This window comes from Hyperoodon ampullatus (genome assembly GCF_949752795.1).
Source record: "Hyperoodon ampullatus genome assembly, chromosome: 2".
NCBI classification, from domain to species: domain Eukaryota; kingdom Metazoa; phylum Chordata; class Mammalia; order Artiodactyla; family Ziphiidae; genus Hyperoodon; species Hyperoodon ampullatus.
The window spans coordinates 135,977,297-135,992,253 of NC_136915.1; the positions used below are offsets into that span (position 1 = coordinate 135,977,297).

The window sequence follows — 14,957 nt, forward strand, 5'->3', positions numbered from 1 at the left end:
CTGCCTTGTTCTACGAGGGGTCTTGGTGGGAAAGAGTTCCCTGCTTCTCTGCAGTGGTGGCAAACATCTGCTTACATCAGTGCAGGATCTTGGGCTGAACAGGCTTCATGCCCTTTCCCCTTTGCCCAGACTGCTCTTTTTACTGGATGTAAGTCCTGTGGTGGGGAGGGATGGGGTGAGGGGTTAATGCTCCTCCCTTAGGGCACACAGTTTTGCTGCTTCTGACTTCCCCCCTGGCAGTTGACCTTTGCCCCTCTCACTGGCTTCAGGCTTTAGCTTCATATACAACATGGCTCTGGGAAGAGAGTGAGTTTTCATGTCTGCACCACCATCGGGGTCTCTCAGGTCTTCTGCCTTGCGTCCAGTCTTTCCAGGGCTCCCAGTGGAGACCTTTGGAAAAGCCCTCATGACTGTGAAGTAAAGGAGTGTCCGGGAATCCCAGGGATTCTGAACTGTCATGCAAGCCCATAATTGCCCTTTAAGAACTTGTTAACAAGTGTAGCTTTTTTCTTCCTACCCACTTTCTTAGCAGCTGCCCTCTTCCCCACTGTGCTCTGCCAAAGGTGAAGTGGTTCATATGTCCTGTCTTTCTTCAGACCGTCCTGTCTTTCTTCAGACCATCTTGTCACTCTTTGGAATTCAGTCAGTGATGGGCTGAAGCTGGCTCATACCAGCTCTTAAGGTATGGTTGCACATCTCTTCCCAGTTCCAAGTTCAGCAACATGACACTGGTAGCTTGAAATGGAGTATTTACACCACAGAAATTGGCAAATGCTTCAAATCAGCACCTATCCTCCCCCACTGAGAATCAGTTGTTAAACACACACCAGGGCACCGTTGAATCAGTTCACTTGGTTGCCCTGTGACATCAGCTGTCTAGGCTCAGGAAAAGGAACACTGTTGTAGATTATCTTTTTCTTGTTAGCATGGGAGCAGTATTCTCTTGAGTTTTCTACATACTAAGCAGAAATGGAACTCTGTGTTTGTTTTGATAACTACTGAGGCAGAACTGTGTTTTTTCAACATCATTAGCCATTAAAGTTCCTTTATGGAAAGAGGATGTGGAAAGCTGATCCAAGTAATGGACTGCAGTTATATTTTGGGAGAGGAGGGTCTCCAGAGAGATCAGGATGAGCCAAGGATAAAAAGACAAGGAAAACTTACCGTCCATGAATAAAATAAAATTCCCGAGGGAGTCTGACATCAGCCCTGTATGAGAGTCTTAACAGGAAAAATCAGAAACTTGTCAACGTATAAAATCTTTGGTCATGGAGCCCAAGAGGGAATGATTGATCTCAACCCGAACCGTAAGGCGCGTCCCTAGGGTCTGCACCCCCCCCCACACACACACCATGCAGCCCTGTGCAGCAGGGAAAGAAGCGAGGAAGCTGTTGAAATTAATTGCCTTCCCATAATGCCTAATGGGTCCTCGGGCAGGATTTTGTAAATGGGTGAACTTGGGACATCTGCCATGGAGTTAACATGTCTACAGAATGACAAGAAAAGACTAGTGGGAGCGCATTTACAGTTTATGCTGTTTATTTTATGTACTGGGTCTGGTCTGACCTCATCTCCATTACAGAACACTGTTTTGCCTGATTATAATTAGGATAATGTTAAATTGGAAATGCCTGCTTTTCAAATTTTCTATGACAGATTTCTAATCCTTGTCTACTATTCTTCCCCACCCTACCTCAGTCTGCTCAGATTAGGCTCAAGAAGTGCAAATTCATTTTATCATTATCTTAAGCCAAACATTAGGAATTCAAATACACTGTCACAAAAAATGAGCCCCTCCAGCTCAAATTAGAGTAACTTTTGGTCTGTGTGTTATTTGTGCCATGGTCTTTCTCCTTGCATGAAACAGCGAGAGTGACTATGTCCCTGTAAAACTCTTCGGTGGCTTTTCCATAGAATTTCTCATGTAGACATAGCCTCTCTTTCTCCTTCTAACAGATACACAATAAAAGGCATCAGGAACCTAATTTTCTATGAACTGCCAACATATCCCCACTTCTACAGTGAAGTCTGTAACATGCTGCAAGCCACCACCAGAGGAGAGGAAGCTGCCTGGACCTGCACTGTCCCCTACTCCAAGTACGATGCCCAGAGGCTGTCTGCTGTGGTCGGGGTGGAGCGGGCTGCACAGATGCTGCAGTCCAAGAAGAACGTCCACCTCTTCATTACTGGAGAGAGATGAGAATTGGTTGGACAGGAAATGGTGTTTGGTGTGATATGTCATGCTTGATTCTGTGTCTCCTGGACCTGATTCTGATCACTTACACAAAGAAGGGCTGCAACAAGGAAGGAGCACCAGGCAGGTTCTTAGCAGATACTTCTTTCTTTTCAGACCATATATACCTGAAAAGTTCCGTGTAAACCAGATTTTGGTAAAACCCATCTTTCAGAGGTCAGGGGAGAGCTCATGGAACTCTGAGAAGTTGATAGAAGGAATCTTCTACTTGTGAATTTTTTTGTACGCCATAAATTCTTTTGTTGTGATTTCACCTCTAATTTATTACACTGGGTAAATTCTTTCAGATTTGCCTGTTTCTATTTGACACCTTCTTAAAGTGAGGCATGCATTTCTTTGCTTGTGAGAACTGGTTATGAGAAATTGGAATACTTCTTGCTGTTGAATATCATCTTAGTTTTGGATCGCAAAGGTTTTGCAAAACTGTTATTTTTCCCCAGCCAAACTTTTTTAAACCTTAAATATTCTATTTTAATTCAACCTAGAAGAGCACATTCGTTCACTGATCTTTTTTTAACTCCTAAATGTTTTAATGAAAATATATACTTAAAAATCACATTATATAAAATAACATTAATTTCTACCTTATTTCAAGAAATAATTTTATGAAATTCTTGATGTCGCAAATTCATCGTCAACATCACTGTCTTCATTGCTATAGTCATTTTTTAAGTCATATAACATAAAAAGGAAAAGAAGTTACACTTTTAAAAACATTTTTAGGGAGTTCCCTGGCGGTCCAGTGGTTTGGGCTCGGCGCTTTCACTGCCGAGGCCCAGTTTCAGTTCCTGGTCAGGGAACAAAGATCCTGCAAGCTGCACAGCGTGGCAAAAAAAAAAAAAAAAAAAAAAAAAAAAAATTGAACTATTCTCGGACAGAAAAATTACCAATTCAGAACCTGAATCATCTGAAAATAAATTGCCAAGTTGCTGGGCCTGTCACTCCTAAAAATCACTCCTGAATTTAGTATGTATTTCATGTAAACAAGGACATTTTTCTATGTAACCTCAAAACAACTGTCAAATCAGGAAATTGCCACTAATCCTTGGGCCCCATTCAGATTTTGCCAAATGTCCCAATAATAACCTTTATAGCAAAAGGATGCAGTTCAGAGTTACATACTGCTTTGAGTTGTCATGTCTCTGTAGTGGCCTTTATTCTGAATGGTACCCCAGCTTTTTCTTGACCTAGACACTTTATTTTTTTAATTTTTAAATTAAAAAAATTTTTTTTAACATCTTTATTGGAGTATAATGGCTTTACAATGGTGTTTCTGCTTTATAACAAAGTGAATCAGCTATACATATATCCCCATATCTCCTCCCTCTTACGTCTCCCTCCCACCTTCCCTATCCCACCCCTCTAGGTGGTCACAAAGCACCGAGCTGATCTCCCTGTGCTATGCAGCTGCTTCCCACTAGCTATCTATTTTACACTTGGTAGTGTATTATAAATCCATGGTACTCTCTCACTTCGTCCCAGCTTATCCTTCCCCCTCCCCGTGTCCTCAAGTCCATTCTCTACGTCTCCGTCTACCTAGCCTGCCCCTAGGTTCTTCAGAACCTTTTTTTTTTTCAGATTCCATATATATGCATTAGCATATGGTATTTTTCTCTTTCTGACTTACTTCACTCTGTATGACAGTCTCTATGTCCATCCACCTCACTACAAATAATTCAATTTCATTTCTTTTTATGGCTGAGTAATGGACGTTGACACTTTAGAAGATTACAGGCCAGTTACTTTGGATGGTGTTTCCTGTCAGATTAGGTTAGGTTAGGTTTAGTTTATGCATCTTTGGCAGGAGCAGCATAGAAGCAATGCTGCGTCTTCCTCGCTGCATCTCTTCAAGCGGTGCATGATTTCCACCTGTCCCATCATTATGACACTAACTGACCACTTGTTTAAGGTGGTGCTTGCCAGACTTTTCCACTATAGAATCACTCATTCCCCCTTTATTAATTTATATTAATATTACAAGTATGGATTCTTCAGTTTTTATTCAGTGGGTTGTAATTGGTTATTATCGTTATTCCTTTAGATGCTTAAATGGTCTCAGATATGGCCAGCAGGAACACCTTCAAGCTGGCTCCTGTGTCTTCTTGACACATCCCCCTTTAACTTGGGCATTTCTTTATTTTCTGACACTATAAGACATTCCAAGTTTGTCTTGTACTTTCCCTATTCCAGCCCTGCTTTCTTTAGTGGAAAATTATCTTAAAGCAAAGATTTGAGTGCTAAGTGTACCCAGTACTGTTGTGGAGCCACTGGTCCCAGGCCATCTCAGTGGTCAGAGTTTGGGAATATCTGCATGTGTGTGTATGTATACACATACCTATGTGCCCATGACATCTAAATTTATTTCTGTATCCATATATTGAAAACCATGAATTTACACCTTACCTCCAATTTCAGACTAACAACACAGGGTTCCTTTTGTTTTCTCCCTTTCCAAACTTGTAACTCCCTTGTCAGATAGACATGTGGCTCCCATTAGGCTCAGTGGAACAACCCATATTGGTACAGATTTTCTTCCTCTTGGACATGCTTAAAATTGCTCATCAAAAAAAAAAAAAAAAAAAGGGCTTCCCTGGTGGCGCAGTGGTTGAGAATCTGCCTGCTAATGCAGGGGACATGGGTTCGAGCCCTGGTCTGGGAAGATCCCACATGCCGTGGAGCAACTAGGCCCGTGAGCCACAACTACTGAGCCTGCGCGTCTGGAGCCTGTGCTCCGCAACAAGAGAGGTCGCGACAGTGAGAGGCCTGCGCACCGCGATGAAGAGTGGCCCTCACTTGCCACAACTAGAGAAAGCCCTCGCACAGAAACGAAGGCCCAACACAGCCAAAAATAAATAAATAAACAAATGTGGGGTTAAAAAAAAAAAAAAAAGAATATGTTAAAAAAAAAAAAAGTGAAATCACTTTTGGGGTACTTTTCCTGCTAGATATTTAAATAGGCATTTTTATTTGTCTCTCAACATGGAGAGTAGAACTATTCATTCCATATATAGATGGGTTCCTAAAGTTTTGCAAATTTATAGGCTTAAGCCAGCCAAACTCATGGTACAAAGAACATTTTCTTAAATATATATTTTTAAAATGGAGTATAGTTGATTTACAATGTTGCATTAGTTTCAGGTGTACAGCAAAGCAAATCAGTTATACATGTATCCACTCTACAAAGAATTGTCTTATCCATAGAGTGCCCTGTGGTTATTGGCATATTTGTGCTGTGTTTACCATAGAGCCTGTGTATTATGAGAAAAGAAATGAGTTATTTGCCTAGTTCAGAGATATGAGGAAGAAGGGACTCTGATTACCCCCATCTTCTATTTCCATATTCTTTTCCCTGTGAATTGTAGCTAATTCATGGCTTTCATTATCACTATTCACAAGACTCTCAAATCTCCATCTTCTCTGGACCTCCACTCACATGTGAGCCTGGATTTCAAGTCTATGTATAGCCCCAGAAATACATGTTTTTTTTAAGCATCCCTACTGATTTTAATGCTAGCTTGTAGCCAGCTAACTGCTTCTCGCCTACAGAGAACACTGAGGGTTTCAAGTGCGAACCAAGCAGTATTGCTTCTGTTCCTGGCTCAGCACCTGGGAAAGAAGGTAAGCTTCAGCAGTGGCGCCGGCTCCTGAGTTGATTGCAAAGAGTTGACTTTTTGGAGTGGTTTCATCAAAAGCATGCCTTAACGTCAGGTCTCTCACACAAAATAAGGGAGAGAAGAGGGTCTACTGGACCACGGATAATAACACCTGAGCTGGAATTATACACAGTCTTGATATTTCTTAGCAAGGCTCATCTTCAGCAAGCAAGTACCTATATAGTGCTGGTAGAAAACAGACAAAGGAATGGTCCCAATCCTGGGAAGAGGTAGAATTTTAAGGTAGGAAGAGGAACTTAACCAGAAAGTAAGAGTTTTAAACTTTTTTTTTCTTCCCATAGTAATAACAACTTAGCACTTTTCTCTTTGAGGGGAAAAAAGCTTTGAGTCATGAATGCTTTCTGCAGCTGGCTGCACCATATGCAGTATTCAAAAGACAAGAACTAGCTAATCATAGAGAACCAGCGGCAGCTTAACAGCCCTCTGCTGGCTTCCAAAGGGCTTATAATTGAGTGCAGATGGTCCCGGCAGGATGGGTATGAATCCCTGCTGACTCGGGCCAAGGGGGGCTCATGAAGCCTCCCAGCCCTGATTGTGCCCTCGTGGGAGCCACTGAGGAAGGAGGGGAGGCAGGTGGTGTGAGAGCCTGCTGGCTGCCTCCTGCCCAGCCTTCCCTTGGCTGTGTGGACAGATCTTGAGGCTGCAGAGTGTAGCCAGGCAGTATTGTTGGCCTCAGGCTGTACTGCCAAGTCCTAACGGCTACAGAGGACAAAAATGGGATCACAAGTCCTGAAGTCCAAAGGCTCTGCCTATTCTTTCTTCTTGTCTCTGCAGGAACCAGCATAGAGATTGTGCTTCAAGGTTGACGCCTGGCCATTTGGTGACAGTGCGGAGTGAGCGCTAAGACGTGTCTGGCTTTGTGCCATCACTTCCGTCATCTCCAATCCAACTGGATCTATAAGAATGAGGGAGGACATATGTCTCCTCATAGGGTTTATGGAAACTGATGGTGGCAGAAAAATAACTGGCAAGAAAACAGACTTCAATTCTCTGAAAGTTGGCGACCACCTGTTTTTCATTTCTTCAGGTGTATTTCAAAGCAAAACTAGGAAATGGGTCCAGATCCCCAGTTTGGTAGCAACTTAGAGGTCTTGTGGTCCAATCTGCTGCTTGACCCCTGAGTCGCCTATAGGTTGTCTCTGAGAGGGAGATCAGCTCAGTGCGTCGTGACCACCTAGAGGGGTGGGAGGGAGAAGCAAGAGGGAGGGGATATGGGGATATATGTATATGTATAGCTAATTCACTTTGTCATACAGCAGAAACTAACACAACATTGTAAAGCAATTGTACTCCAATAAAGATGTTAAAAATAAAAACAGGACTATCATACAGAGTGAAGTAAGTCAGAAAGAGAAAAACAAATACATATTAACATATGTGGAATCTAGAAAAATGGTATAGATGATCTTATGTGCAAAGCAGAAATAGAGACACGGATGTAGAGAACAAATGTATGGTTCCAAGGGAGAAGGGGTGGTGGTGGGATGAATTGGGAGATTGGGATTGACATATATACACTATTTTTTAAATACTTTTTTTAACATCTTTATTGGAGTATAATTGCTTTACAATGGTGTGTTAGTTTCTGCTGTATAACAAAGTGAATCAGCTGTACGTATACATATATCCCCATAGCTCCTCCCTCTTGCGTCTCCCTCCCACCCTCCCTATCCCACCCCTCTAGGTGGTCTCGAAGCACCGAGCTGATGTCCCTGTGCTATGCGGCTGCTTCCCACTAGCTATCTGTTTTACACTTGGTAGTGCATATATGTCCATGCCACTCTCTCACTTCATCCCAGCTTACCCTTCCCCCCCACCATGTCCTCAAGTCCATTCTCTATGCCTGTGTCTTTATTCCTGTCCTGCCCCTAGGTTCTTCAGAACCATTTAAAAAAAATTTTTTTTCTAGATTCCATATATATGTGTTAGCATACGGTATTTGTTTTTCTCTTTCTGACTTACTTCACTCTGTATGACAGTCTCTAGGTCCATCCACCTCACTACAAATAACTCAATTTCGTTTCTTTTTATGGCTGAGTAATATTCCATTGGACATATATACACTATTAATACTATGTATAAAATAGATAACTAATGAGAACATACTGTATAGCACAAGGAACTCTACTCATTGCTGTGTGGTGACCTAAATGGGAAGAAAATCCAAAAAAGGAGATATATGTACATGTATAGCCGATTCACTTTGCTCTACAGCAGATACTAACACAACATTGTAAAGCAACTATATGCCAATAAAAATTCATTAAAAAAAATAACAGGATCTGAACCCAGGTAGTATGATTCCCCCAAACCCACATTGTTTTTCACTAGTTGATGCTTCTCTAAAACAAAAACAAAAAAGCAGTCAATAGATTGTAGCTATTATTATTACTACCCCTTTAAAAGGAGAGATCTGAAATTGTTGAACTCTTAAAAAGACAGAGGATTATAATGCTTTCTTGGTGGTGGTAGCGTTGTTATAAACAAACACTAAGTTGTTTTGTATGCCATGCTTCTGGATTGTATGACATTCTAAAGGGCGGTCTAGGCTTCTGAGAAGCTTAATGCCTCATATAGCAGATGATTATTGAAGGCATATTTTTAACTTGTTTGCTGCTCTGTTTATCCTTGGTCCATCGAGCTTTACCCAGGGAAATTAAATTCTTAATATCAGGCCAAATAAAAATTAAGAAGATACCTTTTCTTGAAACATGCACCTACACGGAAAAGCAGCATAACAGTGTTTAAAATCATGGACACTGAAGCAAGGCTTCAGGCCTGGGTTCAGATCTTTGCTTTGCTACTTTCTAGTGATTTTTATGAAATTCCTTAAACTCTCTGTGTCTCAGTAGCCACATCTGTAAAATGGGCTTATGGTAATAGTAATACCTGTCTCTAGAGTTGTTATAATAATTAAGTTACTTAATCCATGCAGGGTACTTAGAACTGCTTGGCACATAGTCACTGCTCAGTCAGTCTGAACTAGTATTACATACAGACCTTCCGTCCCACAGCACAAAGCTAAAAGAAAACAAAGGAAAGTCGTGGGGCATCAACTTCTGTTTTGGGTGATTCTTGTCTATAAGCCTTATTCTTTTTAAGTGAGTGAAAAAGAAATTTTGAGAGAGAGGGCTTCAGAAAATAGCTGTGGGGATTTTACTCAGCAAATTCCAGGGCTTAAGGACAAGGAAGTGTGACATTTTAATGAGTTATAAACACCAGGTGGTGCTGTAAACAAGTTCAGTAACAGGCTCTTCACCTCCCCTCTGGCTGCCTCTGGGCTGCCACTGCCCTGTGCCCTCTTGAGCTGAAGAGACCCAGAAACCCAAGCCTCTTTTTTTTCTTCTTCTTCTTTTTGAAACAATTCCAACACATAGGAAATGTGAAAATTCAAAGACAGTTACAAAAACTTGTGGTATAATTTAATTGTTTATAAGTTAACCCCTTTTAAAAATGAGTCCACAAATAACATGTTTATTTCAGGAAACAGTTTGTATAGAGCAGTGTACATTATGTTTTAAGAAATGGAAAATCACTACTAGGTGCAATCCATAATTAAACTCACAGATAACTGTTAAAAATTAACATTTTAAACACCCCAAATTATAATAACTTGATGAATAACTTCCTTTGGGAATCCAACCAAATTTGTACGTATGAGGCCCAAGTCAAATGGTCCCCTGCTTCCCCTTCACCAAGCTCTGGCTACACCTTTTGTGCAGAGAAAAGACTGGGCACATGACTTGGAATTCTGGTTGCTTGTCTGAACCTTCATTATAGGGGGGGTCAGAGTTTTCCTCATAGAGAAAACTGCTGGGTACTTTCCTAGCCTCTTATCCACCCACCTCTTCCAGGCCTGGCTTGTCACTCACTACCTTCTTGAGACTATCCATTTCCATACCTGCCCCAGAGCAGATGCCCTCCTAACACTTCCTCCCTCTTTGGTCCTCCTCTTGGGAATAGTATTTCCCAGACCTAAAGATAGCAGGAGGCCATGGGGAAAGAGAAGTAAGTTAATATTTATTGAACACCTACTATGGGCCAGGAACTGTCCTGGGTGCTTCATCTGCATCATCTCATATAACAACCGCAAACCTAGTATCTGTCACCATTTTTTTTCATGTGGGGGAAACATGCTTGGAGAAATTAGATATCTAAGGCTTCCAAAGTTAAACAGCTAGTTAGTGGCCAATGCTGCATGTTTTTTCTGTCATCCCCATGAGATTGAGAAGGAGGTCAGGACTAGCGGCTCAGATGGCGATGAATCTGCAGGGGATTCTTTCAGTCTGTGGCCACGTCTGCTCCATTTTATTAAACCCAGCAACTCTTAAGCATGAACTCTTCTCTCTGACTCCCTTGCCACGGCTTTACTTAGTTCAGGCCTTTGTTAGCCTCTTCCTGTGGTACAGTCCAGACTTTGGAACCTGCTAGCTTAGGCTTCAATGCCAGCTTTACCTTTTACTGGGTGTGTGACCTTTGTCAAGTTGCTTGCCTTTGTCTTACCTCAGTTTCCTTATTTGTAAGACGGAGATAATGACATCTTTCTTAGGAAGGAGAATTGTGAGGTTGAAATGAAACCACATAAGTACTTATAGATCTCATCAAATCCCGTTCTCTCCCTTTTGCTTGGACTGCCTACTGATTCATCCATGCTACAAATATGTACTGTGCACCCACCATGTGCCAGGAATTCTTTTGGGCACATAGGATAGACCTGCTTCCTGCACTTGGAGAATTAGAGTGCATGGGGGAGACAGAAAATAAACAACGAGAAGCTAGATAAAAATATAATTTCAGATGGTGCTAAATGCTGGAAGAAAATAGAGCAAGGTCAATGGATAGAGATCTTTGGCTATCTTGTTTCCTCTGCACAGAATGCCCTGTCGCCACTGTGGAACTCTTACCTTTCAAGACCCCCTTCAAATGATCCCCTGCCCCCGTCTACGGCCATACCACCCTGAACGCGCCCGATCTCGTCTGATCTCGGAAGCTAAGCAGGGTCGGGCCCGGTTAGTACTTGGATGGGAGACCGCCTGGGAATACCGGGTGCCATAGGCATTTTGCCTCCCGCTGCGGCTCCGCCTTCTCCTTTAGTCGCCCTTGGCGGTGGCCGCCAGCTCCGCCCCCCCGACGGGCACCGCTGCAGGCCCCACCTCCTCCGGCCCCTCCCACCACAGCGCGCCAGAGGGGGCGCTCTATGCGGCCAGAAGGCGGCCCTGAAAGGCGGCCGCACCCCAGACGCTCCCGGGGTGGCTGGCCCGGACTCAGACTCCGCCGCGGGCCCGGGTGCCGTCCGTGCGGCCCGCGAGCCCCTCGACCTGCACCTGGCCGCCCCCTCCGGCGCCCTGCCCCGGCGCCGCCACCTGTCCGCCGGTGTGGCTCTCCACAGCTCCCTCCGGATAAAGGCCCCCCTCCGCCGTTTCGCCATGGCCGGGGGCGGGAGTGGGAGCGCGGGACGGGGCCTCTTCCCCGGGCCTGCGGGCCACCAGGGCGGGAGGTAGGTGTAGACGGTTGCAGGTGTAGACGGTTCGACAGAACCACTTTCTAGGCTCTTGTAGCCAAGTCATGGCCACGAGTCAGACTGCATCCTGGCTATCCTGCAGGGCACAGAGCTCAGTAAAGGTATCCAACCCTTCTACAGCAATGTCAGTCGGCTCTCCGGCCTTGGCAAGTTAAGGACCCGGCTTCCATACCCTGTCCCACATGAATGTACAGCCCCGCCTGTTCCCTACAGATAAATACACACAAGATAAATGCAGCCCTCATGCCCTCTCCCCATCCTGTCCCTGCAGAAGGTGGTGGCAGAAATGAACCGCCCGGGCATGATGGTGGACTTGGCCCATGTCTCGGATGCTGTGGCACGGCGAGCCCTACAAGTGTCACAGGCACCTGTCATCTTCTCCCACTCAGCTGCCCGGGGTATGTGCAAGAACACTCGCAATGTTCCTGATGATATCCTGCAGCTTCTGGTGAGAGACTGCCCTGGCCCTCAAACCTAAAGCAAGAGATTCAAACCAGGAGCCCTTGAACCTGAGCCTCTTCTCCCTCCATTTCCTCAAACGCCAGGTTAAATATCTTCTGCCCCCAAAACCCACGGTCCACAGCCCCTGAACTCTTCAGCCCTAGGTGGGGGTCTAGGTGGTAAGATGCTCCTCCAAACCCGGAAACCCAGGGCCAACACACCACCCAGACCACGGCTGCGGCTCCTCCATTCACACAAACCCAGAGAGGAGACGACTCTGACCTCAAAGCCAGGGCTGAACACCTTCCTCACAGGGGCCGAGAGAGTGAACAGGCAGCTGGCTGTGCTGGGGGCCAAGCTGACTGTCCACGGGTCCGCCCCTGCAGAAGAAGAACGGTGGCATCGTGATGGTGCCCTTGTCCGAGCGGGTGCTGCAGTGCAACCCGTTAGCCAACGTGTCTACTGTGGCAGGCGAGCCTCACCCTGGGCTCTCTGAAAACTCGGATTTGGAGCTGAAGCTGGGTCCAAATTTAGGGAGGACTTCAGAAGAGCCCCAGTGGTTTGACCCACCTATTGGCAACAGGTACAGCACCCAAAAACCCAAGAATGGACAGTACACAGCACCTTGGTGCCATGTGGAACTGGGGCCACAGAATCAAAACTGCGATACGGATGGGTATCAGGGAGGCTGTCAGACACTGCTTTATGTCAAACACATAAAGAAAATATCCACTATCAGAACCGTTGTCTGACTGACTTTTTTTCACATCTTTCTGACAAAATTCGTGAAGTTGTGAGTACCACAAGCGTCATTACACTTCTGTTCAAGATGTACTCTCTGGCTCACAATCATTGTTTAGCTTCTGTATATTGCAGTGTACATGAAGGTCTGTATTAGTCTGGTTGGGCTGTTATAGTGAAATACTATAGACTGAATGACTTAAACAGCAGAAATTTATTTTCTCACAGTGCTGGACGGTGGAAGTCCAAGATTAAGGTATTGAATACCATAAGAATTGGTTTCTGGTGAGAACAATCTTCCTGGCTTGCTGATGGCTGTCTTCTTGCAGTGTCCTCACACGGCCTTTCCTCTACGAGCAGAGGGAGAGAGATCTCTGGAATCTATTCCCCTTCTTATAAGGACACCATCAGTCCCTGTCAGATTATTACCCCACCCTTATGACTTCAGTTAACTTCAGTTACCTCCCTAAAGGACCTATCTCCTATCTTCTACAGTCAAATTAGGAGGGGCCTCAACATATAATTTTTGGGGGGACACAATTCAGTCCATAACAACAACTTAAGATAGCTTTCTCTGATTTTCAGTCTTTCACTAATACCTCCCTCTTTGTCTATGAATTATTCAAGTTTCCTTAAATTTTTTTTTTAATTTTCTTAAATTATCCCTTCCCTTTAAATGCTGTCTTCACTTCTTAATGGGCATCTCTTGCAAATGAAGGCACCTTTCCTCACAATATATTGATTACTCTCCCCACTGTAACACAGCGTCTTCTCCCATGACTTTCCTGAAATGGTTCCACTTTTGTTCATAAAAGTTTAGTCATCCAATCAGATGGTTTATTTTCAGTTCCCATAGCATTTTGCCTTTGGGAAACAACTGACTCCATTAAATGGTGCTTCTTTGAAAACTACCTTCCTTTATGTTTTATAGCAATCTTAGGATTTCTGTTGGCATACCACCTAGCTTCTTTCTCATCATTCTTTTTATGTTTATTTTTCAGTTGTTTCTCTCCTCACTCCTTAGCGTTAGATACTACAGACAGTTGGCCTTCTTCTCATCTCTTATATACTCTGTCTCTTACTCCAGCAGCTTTGTTTACCATTTAATATATTATCTGCCAGGCGCCTTCCATCTGTTACCAGCATCTCTACCTCTGCCTTTGTCATTTCAGCCTTCGCTATGCTCTCTGAGCTCTCACAGGCAGATCTACTGAACACAGGAATCTCAGTGGAAAATACGAGTACGTTGTTTCTCTACTGAGTAAAGCCCTTACAGATCACATGGTCCTGATCCATCTTGCAGCCACGTCATCTGGACTATTTGACCTCCCATGTCACAATAGCAGAGGACCAGACAAGAGGGACACTGGCTCCTAATGACCTCAGCTCAGAAGTGATACACTTGATTCTGCTTCTTTGCCACTGGCCACAATGAATCAAAGGAAAACAGTTGAACTACAAAGGAGGATGAAAAATGTAGATAAGCACATAGGATATTTGATGAGCGCTATCTCGAGGTGACATCACCTCCCATCAAACTTTTATTTCACAGAGAAAACACAGACTATAAAGCAAAAACACCCCGAACTAACTTTTTCTCTTTACGTCCAAGAATAGCTTTTCGACATAGTTTATAAATACCTATTCTCACTTCCTCAGTACCTTCCATTCATTTTCCCACCTCATTGGGATTGTTAAGGTTTTCCTCTTTAGCGATTTTATTTTGGCTCCCTCCCATTAAAAATTACTCTTGCTTGATGCCAAGTAATTCTCTAGTTACCTTTTCTCTCCTCCTAATTTCACAGTGCAGTTTATCAAAAATTGTATTTATTCTCATTGTCTGTATTTTCTTATCTTTATGTACCTCGTGACTCACACAATTTTGCTCTTTTCTTCTTACTTATCTGCACTGGAATTGCATTCACCAACATTTAATTTGTGATTAAATTGAGTGAATGTTGTTTGGTCATTCTGTCACCTTTCAGCAATATTTGATTTTGTTGATCAAACTTGTCATCTCAGAAAAATCTTTCACCTTAACAACAGTAGCATCTTAACCTGCTACTTCTTCCTCCTGCCTCTGGACATCCTTATCTCTTTCATTGGGCACTCTCACTTTGCCCTCTGCCAAGAGATGTGTATTTCTCAGAAGCTCTCTTCTGCCCTTGATAGATGGTCTCATCTACTCTTGTGATTCCAGCCACCATATATATCACAGATCTTGACCTAAAACTTACATATCTCTCTCCTGAGTCTCTTACAAACTTAACTAATTGCCAACTGAACAACTCTGCCCAAATATAACACGGACACTTAAAATTAATTA

The 14,957-nt window shown here is 43.6% G+C and overlaps 1 pseudogene across 1 annotated transcript in view; it reads left to right on the top strand.

The window, feature by feature from the left end:
• LOC307063491 (U3 small nucleolar RNA-associated protein 25 homolog) overlaps positions 1-3,137 on the top strand; it is a 28,824-nt pseudogene extending 25,687 nt beyond the window's left edge. Inside the window, exon 12 of the transcript in view lies at positions 1,957-3,137. The product of the transcript in view is annotated as a U3 small nucleolar RNA-associated protein 25 homolog (transcript). The remainder of the gene's footprint in view (positions 1-1,956) is intronic.
• Positions 3,138-14,957: the final 11,820 nt, after the last annotated feature.